The 16,766-nt window shown below is 34.3% G+C and overlaps 1 long non-coding RNA gene across 1 annotated transcript in view; it reads left to right on the top strand.

Annotated features, from left to right (window-relative positions):
• Window positions 1-16,193, top strand: part of LOC105853353 — a 247,026-nt gene extending 230,833 nt beyond the window's left edge. Inside the window, exon 3 of the long non-coding RNA XR_001145189.1 lies at window positions 16,141-16,193. This is a non-coding gene — a long non-coding RNA (uncharacterized LOC105853353). The remainder of the gene's footprint in view (window positions 1-16,140) is intronic.
• The last annotated feature ends 573 nt before the right edge of the window (window positions 16,194-16,766 follow it).

The following is a 16,766-nucleotide window of genomic DNA, read 5'->3' as shown; positions in this document are numbered from 1 at the left end:
TAAAGTATTTCCAGTAGTGCATCAGGGGTTAATTACCTTTACTGTCAAGAAATGTTTTTTTAGATTTTACCAATTTTCTCCTTATGTTCCCCCAAATCAAGAAAAACAGCCATATTACATTAGGTTATTTTAATATTAATTTATAACTATAAATGTTTATTTTTAAAGATCTGACTGACTGCACACAAAATAAGCCCTGTATATTTGCATCGCATTTTCTTCCTCATATAGCCTTATTTCCTTAATAATTTGCACATTTGATAAGAAAATTGACTCTCGTTATGTATAAAGGCTTCATAAAACAGAATTTACCTCATGACCTTTTCTTATTATGATTTAATGGCTTTATGATATATATTTATATAATTATGCTGAAAAATAGCAGAAACAAAAGCAATATGATTTCATAATATATACAGTGAGCTAAAGGCTGAAAATACATTTTTACTTTTATTTATTTAGGGGAATATCTCTTAAAGACCCCATTATGACGAATTGAATAATATCACAGTGAAAATGTTTATATATAGTGATTTGGCATAGCAAGAGCATTTACTACTGGAAATTTTCAAGCTAGACAAATTCAATTAGACCAGCCAAGGAGCAAGCAGATGAGGAAAATAGCTTTTCGTCCATTCATTTCCCACTTGCCAGCTTCATTTCAAGTATAGCAACTGCTATCTGTATCAATTATAGAAATGGAAATAAATGAAAAGAGGTTATTTCTATAACACAGCTGTATAATGACATATCATGAACCATCACAGTGTAGATGGGGGGTGTGGTTATTTGTTAAAGGAGAGACCTTGATACAGACATTTTTTCAAATACTTTGGTTAATACTCATAGCTTAGCCTCTACTCAGCAACCTAAACATCTGTTTGAAGAGGTGTCACTTTCAATCCAAGTATTTGTAACAAATCCAAACCAAATCAATTTTTGGGTGCTTTTTATACCTTATTAGGTGTAGTGATTGGTTTGCTTCACTGACATTCTGTAATCTTAATAACCTCATTTACTTTACTTTTTTAATCTCTTTTTTTTTACTTTTATTACCACTTTACCAACTTTTAAATTCTAAATTTAAACACATATAGTAGAGAAGATAAAATTAGCCTCCTTCAGCTTCCACTTGTCTTTTTTCTAACTTCTGTTATTTAATTAATTATAAAATGTCTTAATGAAGTTTTCAACATTCATATTCTCTTCTGTAATCTTAATAATCCCATTTACTTTATTTTTAATCTTTTTTTACTTATGTATACAAGAACTGAGGTACAGGCCAGTGGTGTGTGTGTGTGGGGGGGGTGGTGGTGGTGAGAACAGAATAGGCAGATTGAAATACATTTGCAGTGGGCAAGACAGGAGAGGTCTGAGGTCTGCGAGCCGTGTGGATCATCTCCCTGACCAGGAACAAACTCAGGCTGCAGAAGCGAGGCTAGCTTCATAGTGCTGTGCTTGAACTCCTTGAGACACAAGGAAGGGGCCTCATTTACTTTAATATGAGAGCTCTCATAAAATGAATTTAGTATAATCACTACTTTTGTAGTTTCTTCATCTTTTGATTTGCTGATATAAAAGTAAAGCTCTTCTCCTGAGGAGCTCATGAGAAATATTTGTTGGTCATCTGCATACTAGAATAACCATTTTCGTGGGTCACATTTTCTTTCCTTGGGCCTTTGCAGACATTGTTCTACCAATAGAATAAAAGATTATACTGATATTTTTTTTCTCCTTTGAATTGCTTTAAATTTTCTACCTTTATATCCAATAGTTTTATACATATTTATATTCAATATATTTCAATGTTGATCATTTTATATCAGAATGTTTTGTGGCATAAAGTGCCCTTTCAATCTACAGATTCTTGCATTTCATATATTTGCATTAAGTTTTATCTTTACATATTTGTTTTGTACCACAGTCCTGTTTCTTCCATTAGGAGAACCAAACATGCACGTGTTAGGTCTCTCCTTGGCTTATCTTCCTTAAAAGCTCTTTAATATCTGTTGTATGTTATTTCCATCTTATTTGCTTTTTCAAAATCAGACTGTGTTCATTACTCTATTTTCAGTCATGTCTATTCTCTTTGAGCCTCTTCAGTTTCATATCTCCTTGTGCTTTTATTTGTTCTTTCTGAACCTTTTCATTGAGCTCTGGTAACTTAAATTTCAACTGTAGCTAGTGCTTCCACATAAACCCAAGCAATCACACATCTGTTTTTTATTCCTTGTTATTAGTACAGTTGACTTATTTTTTTAAATATGAAAATGCATTTGGTTAAATTTTCCTTCTGTTCTATGGTGACAGTTTTCTGGTGTTCTTTATTCTTTAGCTAAGGTTGTTTCTTCTGTTGCTTTCCTCCTCCTTTTCGATTTGCTTAGATTTTTTTGCTCTCCTTTTGCAAATATGAAAATAATCAGCAATAATGAAGAGAAGAGTCAACCCAGGGATATATGCCAAGCTGTTAGTAATGCTGATTTTGCAGAAATGACTTTATGAGGGAGCTTTAGTCTTTCATTTTTTCCTCTGTCGACTGAGATCTACTGCTTTCTCCACTGGGATTATGGTCATCTACAGGGGTAGATGAACTCCCAGTCAAAACATGTTTTAAATGTGTGAGCTCTTGATGCCACATAGACAAGTGGTAAGGAATGATTATTATTTACATAGTTTGTAACTCTCTGGGCAAGTCTTTTGGCAAGTCAGGAATGACTTGAGAAGGCAAGAGGAGGTTGGCTCTGAGCTTTATTCTGCTTTAAAGGTAGGTCAGGTGTTTGAGGTAGGTTCTTGCACACTGAATGGAGTTTTCATGTTTTGGATGCCCTGATAGGGACAAGAAAGAAACACCAGGTTTTCTTATCAGCATATTGAGATGTGGGGCACCAAGGGAAGAGGGTGGAGGAGACTGAAAAACTGCTGACAGCCAAAATAAATAAATGGAGCTGGACTCCTCATTATCCAGGCACACTGACAGAGTGCTTCTGTATATGTAGTTTAACTGTATTTCCTTATGAGGCACCACCTTTCTATATTTGCACAATTGCTAAACATATTGCACTGCCTTGCTACTCACCCTACCGTTGTTCTTCCAAATAGAGCATTATTGATTTTGTACTTTATTACACACTTTTTTTCCCACTAAGTAAATCTGTTGGCTTTCACATAGATCTGCAACAGAAGGCATTCTCTTTTTCTCTGTTTCCCCACACCCCTTCATTTACACTGCTTATCAGCCTTTCTTTTTGCTTATATTTCAGTTGTCTCCTGGAATTATGAGTTTGAAATATCACCTATGTACTTGACTACTTTTATTACATTTTAGGGATTTCAGTGAAGAGAAATAGTGGAGGATGACTTTTCTACCATTATCTGGATGATATTTCATTTTAGGGATTTCAGTGAAGAGAAGTAGAGGAAGATGACTTTTCTACTATTATCTGGATGATATTTCACCCGTCCACCACATCTTTTTTATTTCATAGTATCATTTTATTATAGTCCATCATATATGTGGTATAGGATAACTTATTTGACTATTACTCTATTGATAAATATTAATGTCCCTAGCCTTCTACTAACAAAAACATAAAACAAACATAATTTTATAGCTTTATAGCACATACAACTTTATATAGCTTTGCTAATATTAGAAATATAATCTAAGCAACAGAATTAATCAACAGTATATTCATTTTCCAATTTAGAAATTTTTGTGAAAAATATTTTGTATAAAATTCATTCTGATTTACTACTCAGGTCATAAAGTTTCAGTCTCAAATTTTTAGGGTTCTTGAAATGAGGGATAGAAGATCAGAGGGCGATTAGGTGCCTCTTTCTCATGTTCACATGTTTGCTGGAATCATTAATGAAAAAATAAATGACATGGCAAATTTTGTAGCTCAAGCTTGATTGGATGGTTAAATAACAAAGGAATGATGTGTTGACTTACTTATTTAATTTTTTTGTAACTGAAAGGGCTGATTTGTTATACAAAAAAAAAAATGAAAGGAAAGGATTCTTGACAAGCAGGCAGAAGGAGCTGCGTTTAAAAGGGACAGATTTGTTAAAAGAGATACTACAAAGACATATGCAGGCAGTCTGGGATGAGAGCTGAATTTACACCTTTAACATAAACTTTAGTTTGTTAAGAATTACTTGAAGAATACCAAGAAGTGTAAGAAAGAAAAGTAGCTTGAACTAAGTTAGCAGCAATGCAGATATTGAAAAGACAATGGGTTAGAGTTTGATTTTTATCTGACCTTTTGTTTTGTTTCTCTGTAGTCCACATCTTAAATGATACTTCTGGGAATTAAAGAGAAAAAGCATATATTTAACTTTCTCCTTTGACTGTTTTCATTTAGGATAATCCCCTACAGTTCCATTCATGTTGTTGGAAATGGCAAAAGTTTATCTTTTTTTTTTTTTTTAAATAGCTGAGTTGTATTCCTATGTTAGCTCATATCAGGGAAATCCATAGAGTCCTTGCATGTGAGTTGAAACAAGAGATGTTGGTGAATTGTATGGGATATGGGGAGACCTTGCCTGTTATTCAACTTATTTATGGTCACTGAACCTATCTGATCAGAATCCTAAATTCACCACCTCCACACAATAAATGGTTGCACAGATTCTCTACTATCCTGATACAGTAACTTTGTGAGGATCTTAGTTCATTTCAGGCTGCTATAACAGAGTATTAAAGATTGGGTATTTTAATAAACAATAGATATGTATCTTATTGTTCTGGGGGCTAAAACCCAAGATCTAGGTGCCAACAGGTTAAGGCTAGAGTGGGAAACAGTTTCTGATTCATGGATAGTCTTATTTCACTTACATTGCAGAAATGACGAGGGAGATTCCTGGGGTCTCTTTGGTAAAAAGACTAATCCCAGCAATGAGGACTGCACCTTTATGACATAATCACCTCTTAATCATCTCCAAATACCATCACATTAAGTATTAGATTCAACACTTGGATTATGGGGATACAATCATTCAGTGTATAGCAATGGGCTTTATAAAATATACTTCATATTGAGCACTTCAGGCTGCAAGGCCACTTGATGTCTTATTAAAAGTCACTAGCCTAACTATTATTAAAAAAATGTCACTAATGATTTATAAGAGAACTCATTGATTTTTAAGAGCTATTTTTCAAAAAAAAAAATGTATAGTTCTCTACTATAGAAGCTATGGTTCTATGGTTTTGCTCCAGGATTAGCCTGATAATATTGTATATATCCAATCAAATTTTGCCATTGATTGCACATGTTACTTTCATCACTATTAGATATTTGAATTGTGTTTCCTAAGATGCAGGGCCCTATTCTAGTTCTAATAAAATTGAGACCCTTCTGCTCCTCTAACAAATGAGCCAGAATGGTATTCCCAAGTATGATGTATGCTTCCTCCAAATATCAAAAAGGCTTCCCAAGTGTTCTTCTTCCTTCTTAGGGGTATTAGGTGATTTATTCCTTACTGATATAAGCTGCAAGGCTCGCTTTAACTTCCCTGATGTACCAGGCCCATGAAACATCTTTTTAATTATTTTTTTTAATTTCATGTATTTTTTACATCATTCTTCATTTTCATACATTGTATGCTTTATCTGCTCATGTTTGGTCCCCAAGGTTTCCACTACCAGTTCATCAGTGTACCATCACCATAGTCCCTTGTGTTCTTCCCACCTGTTTTAAACTATTTTCTTTCCCCCATCCCCAAAGAATGTCTCTGTATTACTGTTGCCTGACATAGTGCTCACTTCTCACTCTCTAGAGTATATGTGTCTTATTAAGAAATTCACAGTTCTTGTCACTTCTTATGTATCTTGATCAATCATATAATATCACCAATACAGTATTTTTCACTTAGTAGATTTTTATTCATACACTGCGTTTGATTTAGTCCTTTGGTTGTATGATATGAGAAAAACAAGAAAATTAATATAGCCCTTAGGAAAAACCATTAATACATATTTTATAAATGTATATGTGTGTGTATGTAACTGTCTCAGGGTAATATAAATTGATTTTTATTTTTTTCTTAATGATTTTACAAAATCCCTATCAGATCTATAGTCATATTACATGTAAATATAATTGTGTTGATTTGTTCTAAGAGAGATACTACATTTAGCAAAACTGTTATAACTGTAGTTATCCCTTGATTAAGTTGCAGTAAACTATTATCCACTATCATTCACTCAATTTTTGCAGTAACAAAGGTGATTTAAATGAGGCTACTAATGCTACATCATTTAAATCATTGAGGGTAACATTAATCCCTGCCATTGTCACGTTACATTATTGATTTACTATCTTTCAATGGTGAGCTGTTTCCAGGACTTTTACTTAGCTGTTATTCTGCAGGTTAAGGTTTTGCTTTATGATTTTGCCAATATGTAAGTATGCCGAATCCAAATCTACATTGATCAGGAATGACCAATAAATGAATCTGTGGACCTAGTAAACTGACTGAAAAATAGCAAATATTTCATCTATTACTAGATAGATTAGGTGAATCCTTCTACCACAAACAAATACAAAAACTGAAAAAATCAGGGCCCTCCCTGGTAGCACACTAGGTTAAAGTACAGAATTATGAAGTTAGCTGCAGCCACTTTAGCACAAGTTCGTCCCTCGCTAGGTGACCACATAGTGACCTCTTCTATCTCTCCTGTTGCTCCCCTCAGCAGTGTACTTCGTCAATCTGCCTGTTCTGCTCCCAGCTCTTTCTGTTGTGAATCCTCTTGCCGCCCTTGCACCTCTGACCTGTACCCCAGTTATGTAAACATAAATAAATGACTCTTAAAAAAAAAACCAGCAACCCATTGTGTCAGGAACAATACAGTGAAAGGAAAATCATACTTTGGCACTTCATAGTAATATTTCTGGGTAGTAAAGAGAAAGAGTAGATATTTAGAAACACTAGAAAAGAAAAAAATATATTTTCAAAGACACAACAATTACCCTGACAATTGACTTCTCAATTGAAACAGTGGAAGCAGAAGACACTGGAATATCTTTAAAGTCCTGAAAGAACATGACCTATCCAGTGAGAGATTATAATGAAGAAACTTATATATGATGGTAGTTTTAAAGTCATATATAAAAATAACAACAGAACTCTGAAAGACCATAAAACAAAGAAATTCCTCCGGGTGACAGTTTTTGAAATAATTCAAACATACTGGATAAACTTTACACTCATGGTAGATATTCTCTTGAAAGCATTTTCTGGTTTTGGAGGGTACTAGGAAAAATATTTCTATTTGCAGAGGCATTCTTACTAGACTGAGGAGTAAAAAAGTCGAGTTTGGGGGACACTATTATAACTGGAGAGATGGGAGTTACAGAAAATAATTTGTCAATTATAGGCATACTGATGTACCATTATTCCTTATCAAAATTTTTGCACTGTATGCTAAAATATATTTTCTTGAATACAGAGCAAAGAAGATCATTGTTTATTTTCTTTGTGTATTTGCTATTTGTTTTCTCTTTGGTAAACTACTGTTTGGAACCCTGTACAAAGGGAACCATACCTCTCAGAATTAATTAATTCCTAGAGATAACAAATAAATTTCCTCTGACATGCAAACCAGTCAATACTGAGCAAGCTTTCATAACCTCACACCCAAGTCTCATTTTATCAGATTTCTACAGTTATCATCTTCTGTCTTAGTCACAAAAGCATCAGGTAATCGACAAATGCATGCCATCATGATAGGCCAGAAACTGCAAATTATTCAAATTATCTGACATAATATTTACTAATTTCTTTCTTGCTTCACCTATCCTACTGTTGAAAATCATAAACTGCCATAAACACTTCCTCCCACAGTTTTGCTTTCTACCTACTTATTTGTTTAATCATCCATGTTCCTTATGAGTATAATAAAAATTATCCATGCATTTATTTTCGTCTTACAAAAATAAGTCTTTGGTATGTTTATGGAACAGTTGAATTTTAAGTAGTCAGCTTTCTTTCCTAATATACAAAGAACTTTACTCTTGATGCAGAGGCTAGCTTCAGTACATCTACTTCACTCTAAAATATGTGGATGGAAAATACAGAGTTGGCTTATTGTTATACCAATTCTATCCCTCCTAGCCAATCTAAGTTTTAGTCCGATGAAACCATCTTGATTGGGACCATTCTATTCTCCATATGGACATAAAAGAATCTCATATTTCTCAGCCCTTAGGGTAACATGGGTTGGCTAGTCACTGAATGTTTATAAAGGTTGGTTCTCCCTTCTTTCTATAAATAGCATAAAAGAAAATCTTGGTAAAGTGTATCTGGGATTCTGAAAAACAGAATGAAATTAAAACAAGAAAGCAGATTGCAAAATACCTTGTGAAAACATCAAGAAAATGTATTTGACAGGAAACTTACAGTTAGTATTTCTCCTTGCTCTTTTCAAAAGCTGGGTAGCTAACTGATTTAACTCTGAAACAACTATTCAACCAATTGGAGATTTACTCTCACCACTGCCCTCTCTTAGAATAGGAATTCTGCCTTCCTTTTGTTCCTCTTTTGTTTTTGTATTCTTGTATTCTATACCCACAAATTTACTATTTCACTCATATGCCTGGATTACAGATTTGTTTTTATTTTAGTAAGTCATGAAAATAGAGGAAGAAATATTTTGATTTAGATAGATGACACAGGAATGTATCTATAATATTAGCATGATAGTGTAGGCCCTCATCATTTTAGTTGGGTGTGTGAGAACAATTCTAACACATACATTTAAAATCTGTAAAGAGTCAGCCTGTATTACACCTCTGCTTGTTTCCAATTAATTCTGTAACAGTAATTGGGGAAAGCTGTATACCATTATTAAAGTAGCTCTGTGTTACTGCCTCAGAAGGCAACATGCTAACATAATTTTGATTCTTTAAATAATGTTTTATATCTACACTATTTGTTTTTAAAAATATGATGTGCTTAGGCCCTCCCGGGTGGCACAGCGGGTTAAAGCACAGCACTAAGAAGCTTAAGCCACTTCCACATGAGTTCAATTCCCTCCTGCTCTGGAGGAGATCCACATGTCTGGCAGACCTCTCCTGACCCGCCTGCTGCTCCCCTCAGCAGTGTACTTTGCCGATCTGCCTGTTCTACTCCCTGCTCTGTCTCTGGTGAATCCTCCCCATCACTGGCCTGTACCCCAGTTCTCTATGAATAAATAAATAAATCTTTTAAAAAATATGAAGTGCTTATCAATTATTGTCTAAGAATGGTAAGCTTCCTTTTTAAAACAATCTAGAAACTCAGGAAACAGTTTGTGAGTACACAATTATCTAGTTTAGATAAAATATGCTAACTACATATTTGATTCATTGGATACCTATTTTATTCCTCCCACACAAGATAGAGATAGTTACAAGTATGTCATGGGACTGTAAGTTTTTTTGTTTTTTGTTTTTTTAATTTAGGTAAATTATTACATACTTTAAGGGTAAGTTCCTAGAATATGTATGACTAATATCTTCAAACATTTAATACATGCAAACATCAGAGACATAAACAGTCATAATTTTAAAAGAGTGAATAGAACATTTTAAACAAAAATTTCAAAAAAGAAGAAAAAGTTGTCTTGATTTGAGATTGAAAATTAAAAGATTCATGTTAGAACTGAAACAATATTTAAACAACCAAAGTGATATTTATAAACAATTATGTTATTGACCAAGGGAGTTGGACAGTTTAGCTTACTTTTATAATCTGCCTTCACTGTTGTAAAGAACTCTTGGTGCACAAGGTAATGGCAATAACTGCTATCTTGTGAACTGGAACTCAAGCTCCTAAGGATGTTTGTAAAATGTGTTATTATGTTATGAATCATCCTACTTACTGCCAATACTTCATTTTCAGGAGTTAGAGGAAAATGGTTCAGTTAAGCCAACCTAATTGATGTAGCATATTGGTGAGGATGTATCATTATGTGGAACTATTCTTAAATACTGTCTTTCTTTGGTTCTCCATTTTGGGGTCTACTTATCTACTATAGAGGTCTCTCATACACATTATTTTTTTTTTCTAAGAAGTTGAAAGATATGGTCTCAGGTATTACAACATTTAAACAAATATGACCCTATTATAGATGGAGGCTTGGTGGAACAATAAGGAAATAGTTTCTTTCATCAACATTGATAATCCATAACTTTCTTTAACTATACCTAGGAATCCCTACTTTGCTTCCAGAGATATAGCTAGTTTTAATTCTCCCTCCTTACTGTAATTTTTTAATTTACTGTCTAGGTCCTTAGTAAAAAAGCTTTATTCATATTTAGAGTTTGGAAAATTTATTAACTTTTTATTCAAGCAAATTGCAATGTTTCTTTCTCATATATATTTTCTAACCATTTCTGCATTTTTCTAAATTATTTACTACTCATTTAACTATATTTCAGGGTTTTAAGAAGTAAGCAACATAATTATCATTAATCTATTAATGGAAATCTGTTTTTATATTAATAAAAACATTAATGAACAGAATCACAAATAAAGCGAAGAATTTACACAGTTTGCACAGATATACAAAGGATCATAAAAACTTACTATGAAAAAAAAATGCCAATAAAGTCAATAACATTAAGGAATACGACAGATTTCTGGATCAGTGTAGTTCCCCAAGGCTAACACAGTAAGAAAATAGATGAATTGAACCAAATGATCACAAATGTGGACACTGAAACAGCAATAAAAATCTTCCCCATTACAAAAGCTGAGTAACGGTGTTATAAATTAATTATATCAAAACTTTAAAGAAGAACTAATGCCATCTTGTTCAAAATTTTTTTTAAATACAAGAAAATTGTATGCTTCCTAGCACATCTCACATGCCAAATTACCCTAATACTAAAATACATACAAAAAATACATAGAAAAAATACATAAAGACAACACAAGAAATATAAGTATTATGATCTTTTTTTTCTGAAAAATATCAACACAAAAATCTTCAACAAAAAGTTAGCAGTTGATAAGATTCAGCACCCATTTATGATAAACACTCTAAAAAAGGATAGGAATTAAAGGAACATACCTCAACTTGATAAAAGCTTTATATCACAAACCAATAGCCAACATTATACTTACTGGTGAAAACCTGAAAATTTTAACCGTAAGCTCATGTTTAGAATAAGATAAGGATATCACCACTTGTGTTGAACTTAGTATTAAATACTTTGGCCAACTTATGAGACCAAAAACAGGAGATGAAGGAGACTAAGTTGGAAAAATAGAAAAACAGCTAACTTTATTTGTAGACAATATACTATTGTGTATATAAAATACTAAATAACCCATCAAAAATGATTTGAAATAATAGATTAATATAGTTAAGTGGCAATTTACAAAATCAACATATGAAAATCTGTAGCTTTTTTTTTAATTATTACAAAAGTTTATTTTTACATCATTTTGCACATTTTTTTTTCCATCTAGATTGTAATCCCTGCGGGTTTCCCATCACCAATCACCCGTGTGCCACCACCATAATCCCGTGCATTTCCCTCCCTTCTCCACCCCCCACCCCCGTTTTTGATCCCATTCCCCACTCCACCCCCACAAAATGTCTCTGGTATATGGTTGTTCATTATTTTTGTTATTTTCTCGCCTGGTCCATTATACTCCTGCTATGAGTGAAACCATCCCGTATTTTTCTTTCTCTTTCTGGCTTATCTCACTAACATGATCTTTTCCAGCTCCATCCAAGTTGCTGCAGAAGATATGTGTTTCTCTTTTTTGGTTGCTGAGTAATATTCCATTGTATATATGTACCACATCTTTCTAATCCAGTCATCTACTTTTGGGCATTTGGGCTGCTTCCATGTTTTTCCAATTGTAAATAAAGCAGCAATAAACATGGGGGTACAAGTATCTTTTTCAATCAGTGTTTTTGTGTCTTTTGGGTAGATACCTAGAAGTGGGAATGCTGGGTTGTAGGGAAGCTCCATGTTTAGCAGTTTGAGGAACCTCCAAACAGTTTTCCATAGTGGTTGTACTAGTTTGCATTCCTACTAGCAGTGCAGGAGAGTTCCTTTTTCTCCACATCCTCGCCAACATTTGTTGTTCCTAATTGCTTGAAGATGTGCTACTCTCACTGGGGTGAGGTGGTATCTCATTGTGATTTTAATTTGCATCTCCCTTATTACGAGTGATGTTGAACATTTTTTCATATGCCTGTTGGCCATCTGCATTTCCTCTTTGGAGAAGTGTCTTTTTAGCTCTACTGCCTATTTTTTGATGGGGTTGTTTACTTTATTTTTGTTGAGTTTCGTCAGTTCTCCGTATATTTTTGTGAGCAGTCCTTTATCGTACTTTTGTGTGAGAAAATGTTTTCCCAATTAGTGGGTTGTCTGTTTGTTTTTAGTAATGTCTCTTTTGCTGTACAGAAGCTCTTTAACTTGATGTAGTCCCATCTATTTATCTTTGCCTTCACTATTGTGGCGTTGGGTGCTCTGTCTTTAAAGATGTCGCTGAAGTGTATGTCGTGTAGTGTTTGACCCATCTTTGCTGCTAGGTATTTTATGGTTTCCATTCTTATGTCTAGGTCTTTAACCCACTTCGAGTTGATTTTTATGACTGGAGTGTGGCAGTGATCTAGTTTCATTTTTTTGCATGTAGCTTCCCGAAAATCTGTAGCTTTTTTATATAGAAATGATGAGTAAGAAACACAAGAAAATAAGAGAATAACCCCATTAATAATTGCTTTAGAGGGCCCTCCCTGGTGGCACAGCGGGTTAAAGCACTGCACTAAGAAGCTTAAGCCACTTCCACATGAGTTCGATCCCCGCCTGCCCCAGAGGTGACCCACATGGCATGGCAGACCTCTCCTGACCCGCCCACTGCTCCCCTCAGCAGTGTACTTCCTTGATCTGCCTGTTCTGCTCCCCACTCTGTCTCTGGTGAATCCTCTCACCCACCGCATCTCTGGCTTGTACCCCAGTTCTGTATGAGTCAATAAATAAATCTTTTAAAAAAATAATTGCTTTAGAATTAATTTAGAATTAATCTAAATAAGCAGGTAAAATTTCTCTGCAATGAGAGCTCCAGGGTGTTTTTACTATAACAACATAAGGTTAAGGAAGGACATCCTACATTCATGGGTGGGGTGAATAAGATAATCAAATAATTTAGGCAATTGTCTAAATGATATATGAATTTAACACAATTCCCATCAAAATAATAGCAATATTTTTCAAAGAACTTGAGTGGAAATATTGAAATTTTATGGAAACACAAAAGGTCTTGAATTGCAAAAGTACTTCTAAGAAAAAAGGAGGCAATGGTATCAGTTTACCTCTTCATACTTTATATAATGCAGCAGTACTAAAAGCAATATGGTGCTGGCACAGAAATAGGTCGGTGCTGCTGGAGCTCGGGGCTGGCCCACAGGCTGCCTGTGCCTTCAGCTCTCTCCTTCCATAGCTCCCACCAGGGCTGGTGCTCAAACCTGGCCACACCCTGTGGTAGCAGCAGCCATGGGCTTCCTGTTCCAGAAGCAGTTTAAAACGAGTGAGATTCAGGATGGGCTGTCTCTCAAAAGGGCCAAGGATCACATCATAGCAGAGCTTATATATTACACCAAATGAGCCTTGTGTAAGCCACTGGAAGATGGAAGACACATCATTTACCATTTTGTGTTTTAGCTTGCTTGTATTAAGACTGTAATTAATATGTCTTCTACCTCATTAGGTACTAATGAGAATAGAATAATTTTACATATATTTCTCATAAAATAGTACTTGACATAGTCAGTAGTAAATAGATGCCAAATTGCTACTGAAGAATTTCAAACCAGAGAATGGTACTATATATAAAAGCTCATTCAGAGGTACATGTATTATAATGATATGTGTATCATTTTCTTTATTATTACAGCATTCCCCCTCTTAGAACAATAGGTTAAACTAAGTGAAGAATTGCCTAATAATCAGGAAATTTAAAAAATGTTTTGTTGCATGTCACTCAACTTTTGTCCATTTAGAATAATTTATCAATTTTTTCATATTGCCTATTTTTGCACCACTACCATAAAACATGGCTTGATCTGCTCAATATATTCTTCTAAATCTAACAGAAACCAGAGTCTTTATGATGGTATCTGTTTCCTGAAGAGAATAGTTACGCCAAAGTTTCTGTGGCAAAGGTCAGTATTTGATGCACACTCTAGTACATTTTATAATCCTACGAAATCCTAGCTATTAAATCACAACTTAAAACCACAACCCTATTTTTCACATGTGTTCTTTTACAAATAGTGTTAGGTATAAAAACAGTTTCCTTAAACATTCTACTCTTTTTTCTTTTAAATGTATCTAATATAAAAATGTTTGATTTTATGTATATCCACACATGCCTCCCTTCCTGGTTCAGCTTCTATGGAAAACAACATTGAGGTTTCCAAAATATTAAAAATAGATACACTATTGATTCAGTGATTCTTCTCCTTCATATTTGTACAAAGAATGTAAAACCACTATTTATATACTCTTTTTTTTTAAAGATTTATTTATTTATTCGTACAGAACTGGGGTACAGGCCAGAGATGCGGAGGGTGAGGATTCACCAGGGACAGAGTGGGGAGCAGAACAGGCAGATCGATGAAGTACACTGCTGAGGGGAGCAGTAGGGGGGGGTGGTCAGGAGAGGTCTGCCGGACACGTGGTCACCTTTGGGGCAGGCGGGATGGAACGCATGCAGAAGTAGCTTAAGCTTCTTAGTGTAATGCTTTAACTCACTGCACCACCAGGGAGGGCCTATATACTCTTTTAAGGTAAAATTAGATTAGTAGTTACAAAGAAATTGTTTCATTAAATAATAAAACACAACTATTAATGATATCCAACACTGTGTGGAAATAAAGGTACTGAAAGATCCATGAAGACATTAAAAAAAACCTTCCTTTTTCCTCCTCTTCCTCTTTTCTTCCCTCTCCTACCCTCAATGTCTCTCTCTATAAGAAATCATCCCTATAGAGACCGAACCCTGGCATTTATTTTCATTAAAATGCTGGATTTTTTTCAAATCTTTTGGCATCCAAATTTGTAAACAAGTATTTTGAAAACAATAAAAGATAATTAATATGTAAATCTTTACAATAAAAGAAAAATATTGGGAACTTTCTGTGGCATTTTTATGCATAAACTGGGTATTTATATTCTGATGAAATAAAAAAGGAAAAATATTAAGTCCCGTTGGAGTTTTGTTAATGTTCTTAAAGTGAGGGTCTGAAAGAATTGAGGAGAATTATCTACCCCAGCCCCAGGGACAAATGAGGATATTTGGAGCAGGCAGATAAGATTGATCCCCATTGTGCTGAACTCTTAGGCCTCAGCATTACCCACAGATGGAATGAAAGCGCCTTTCCAGGCTTATGACCAAGTCCTGCTGGTATTTCATCATCCCTCCTTGATAGTCTTTAATTTCAACTTGAAAAATATTAATAAAAGTAATATGGGTGTTTTTGTAAAGACAATAGGTCACTTCTTTCTTACTCTGCCTATTCCAATAGCCTGTCATCAGGTATTTTTTGCAGCTTTTAGGGGAAAGTGACAAAATTCAAGTAGCTTCCAGCTACCTTGTTAATCATCTTCCAATAACCTGATGTTATATCCATCATTTTATAATACACACTTAGAGAAAATTTTCATTTGATGAGATTTGAAACCCTGTTTTTGACATAAAATAATTTATTCCTTCTGATTTTTCTAGTTAACTTGCTTTTATAGTCAAAGAAAAAGTTTATATTGCTGCCCTTCCAGCATCATGCACATACTAACTAAATGATCTATTACTGAAAACCAGAAAAATATTGACTATTCTGGAACTAAAGAATGAATTTGATTTAGGAAGGTAACCTTTATGCCATGAGAGTAGGGCATGAAAGAAAACGTTAAAACAAAACAAGACCATAACCAACATGCTGAATGTCTGTGGAGGCCTAATGGTCTACTGTGTGTGTGTGTATAATAAAACTGATATTACTAATTAAAAGATTGACTCTAAAATTTTTTGTTTATTTAATAAGTCATTTATCATGAAGTGGTTAACTTACTAAATCTCAGATAAAATGTTACACCATTTAAATGAATAACATAGTCTCCTATATTCTGAATTTTATAGATACTTCTACAGTGTTCATGAAAAAGGAGAGGAAGTGGAGAGATAGAAGGAAACAGTGAGTACCTAGTTTATCTAATTCTAACTTTAAAACATGTAATTGGGCAATGAGAGAGGGTCTTGGACAAAGACTCATAACAAAATAACCTTGGAGAAGTCTTGGTCTCTTCGGTGTACATTAAATAATATGCTGTGTGGTGAAGATCTCTGAGCTTGAGAACTAGAGAAAGTCCTTATGTAGGGTCTAGAATAAGGAATCCACCTTCTCTACCCATGATATTCATCCCTGCTTTCTATTTAGTTTCTATTTTCTAGGAGTATATTTTTGAATATTTTTTTCAAAATGATAGATGGGAAGAAAGATAACAGAAAATTATTTATGGTAATGATGGTTTGCTTTAAGTGTCTGGTGGTCCTTGGCTGTTTGTCCATATTTTTGAGTCAGGTAGACTCGTGGACACCCTCTGCTGTTACTGATTCTCTGACAGAACATCATCTCTGTGTTATCAGGTATATTGACTGCATAGTTGTTGATAGGACCCCAGGGTCCTCTTAGTATCCAAATTCACAGCTGTCTCCTTACTCTACATATTCATATGTATCATGACGTTTCCTAACTAAATTAGTCT

Source organism: Condylura cristata, unplaced genomic scaffold, assembly GCF_000260355.1.
Source record: "Condylura cristata isolate star-nosed mole 26May11 unplaced genomic scaffold, ConCri1.0 scaffold00007, whole genome shotgun sequence".
NCBI classification, from domain to species: domain Eukaryota; kingdom Metazoa; phylum Chordata; class Mammalia; order Eulipotyphla; family Talpidae; genus Condylura; species Condylura cristata.
The sequence above is the reverse complement of the archived record's forward strand: the minus strand, read 5'-3'. Positions and strand labels throughout refer to the sequence as shown.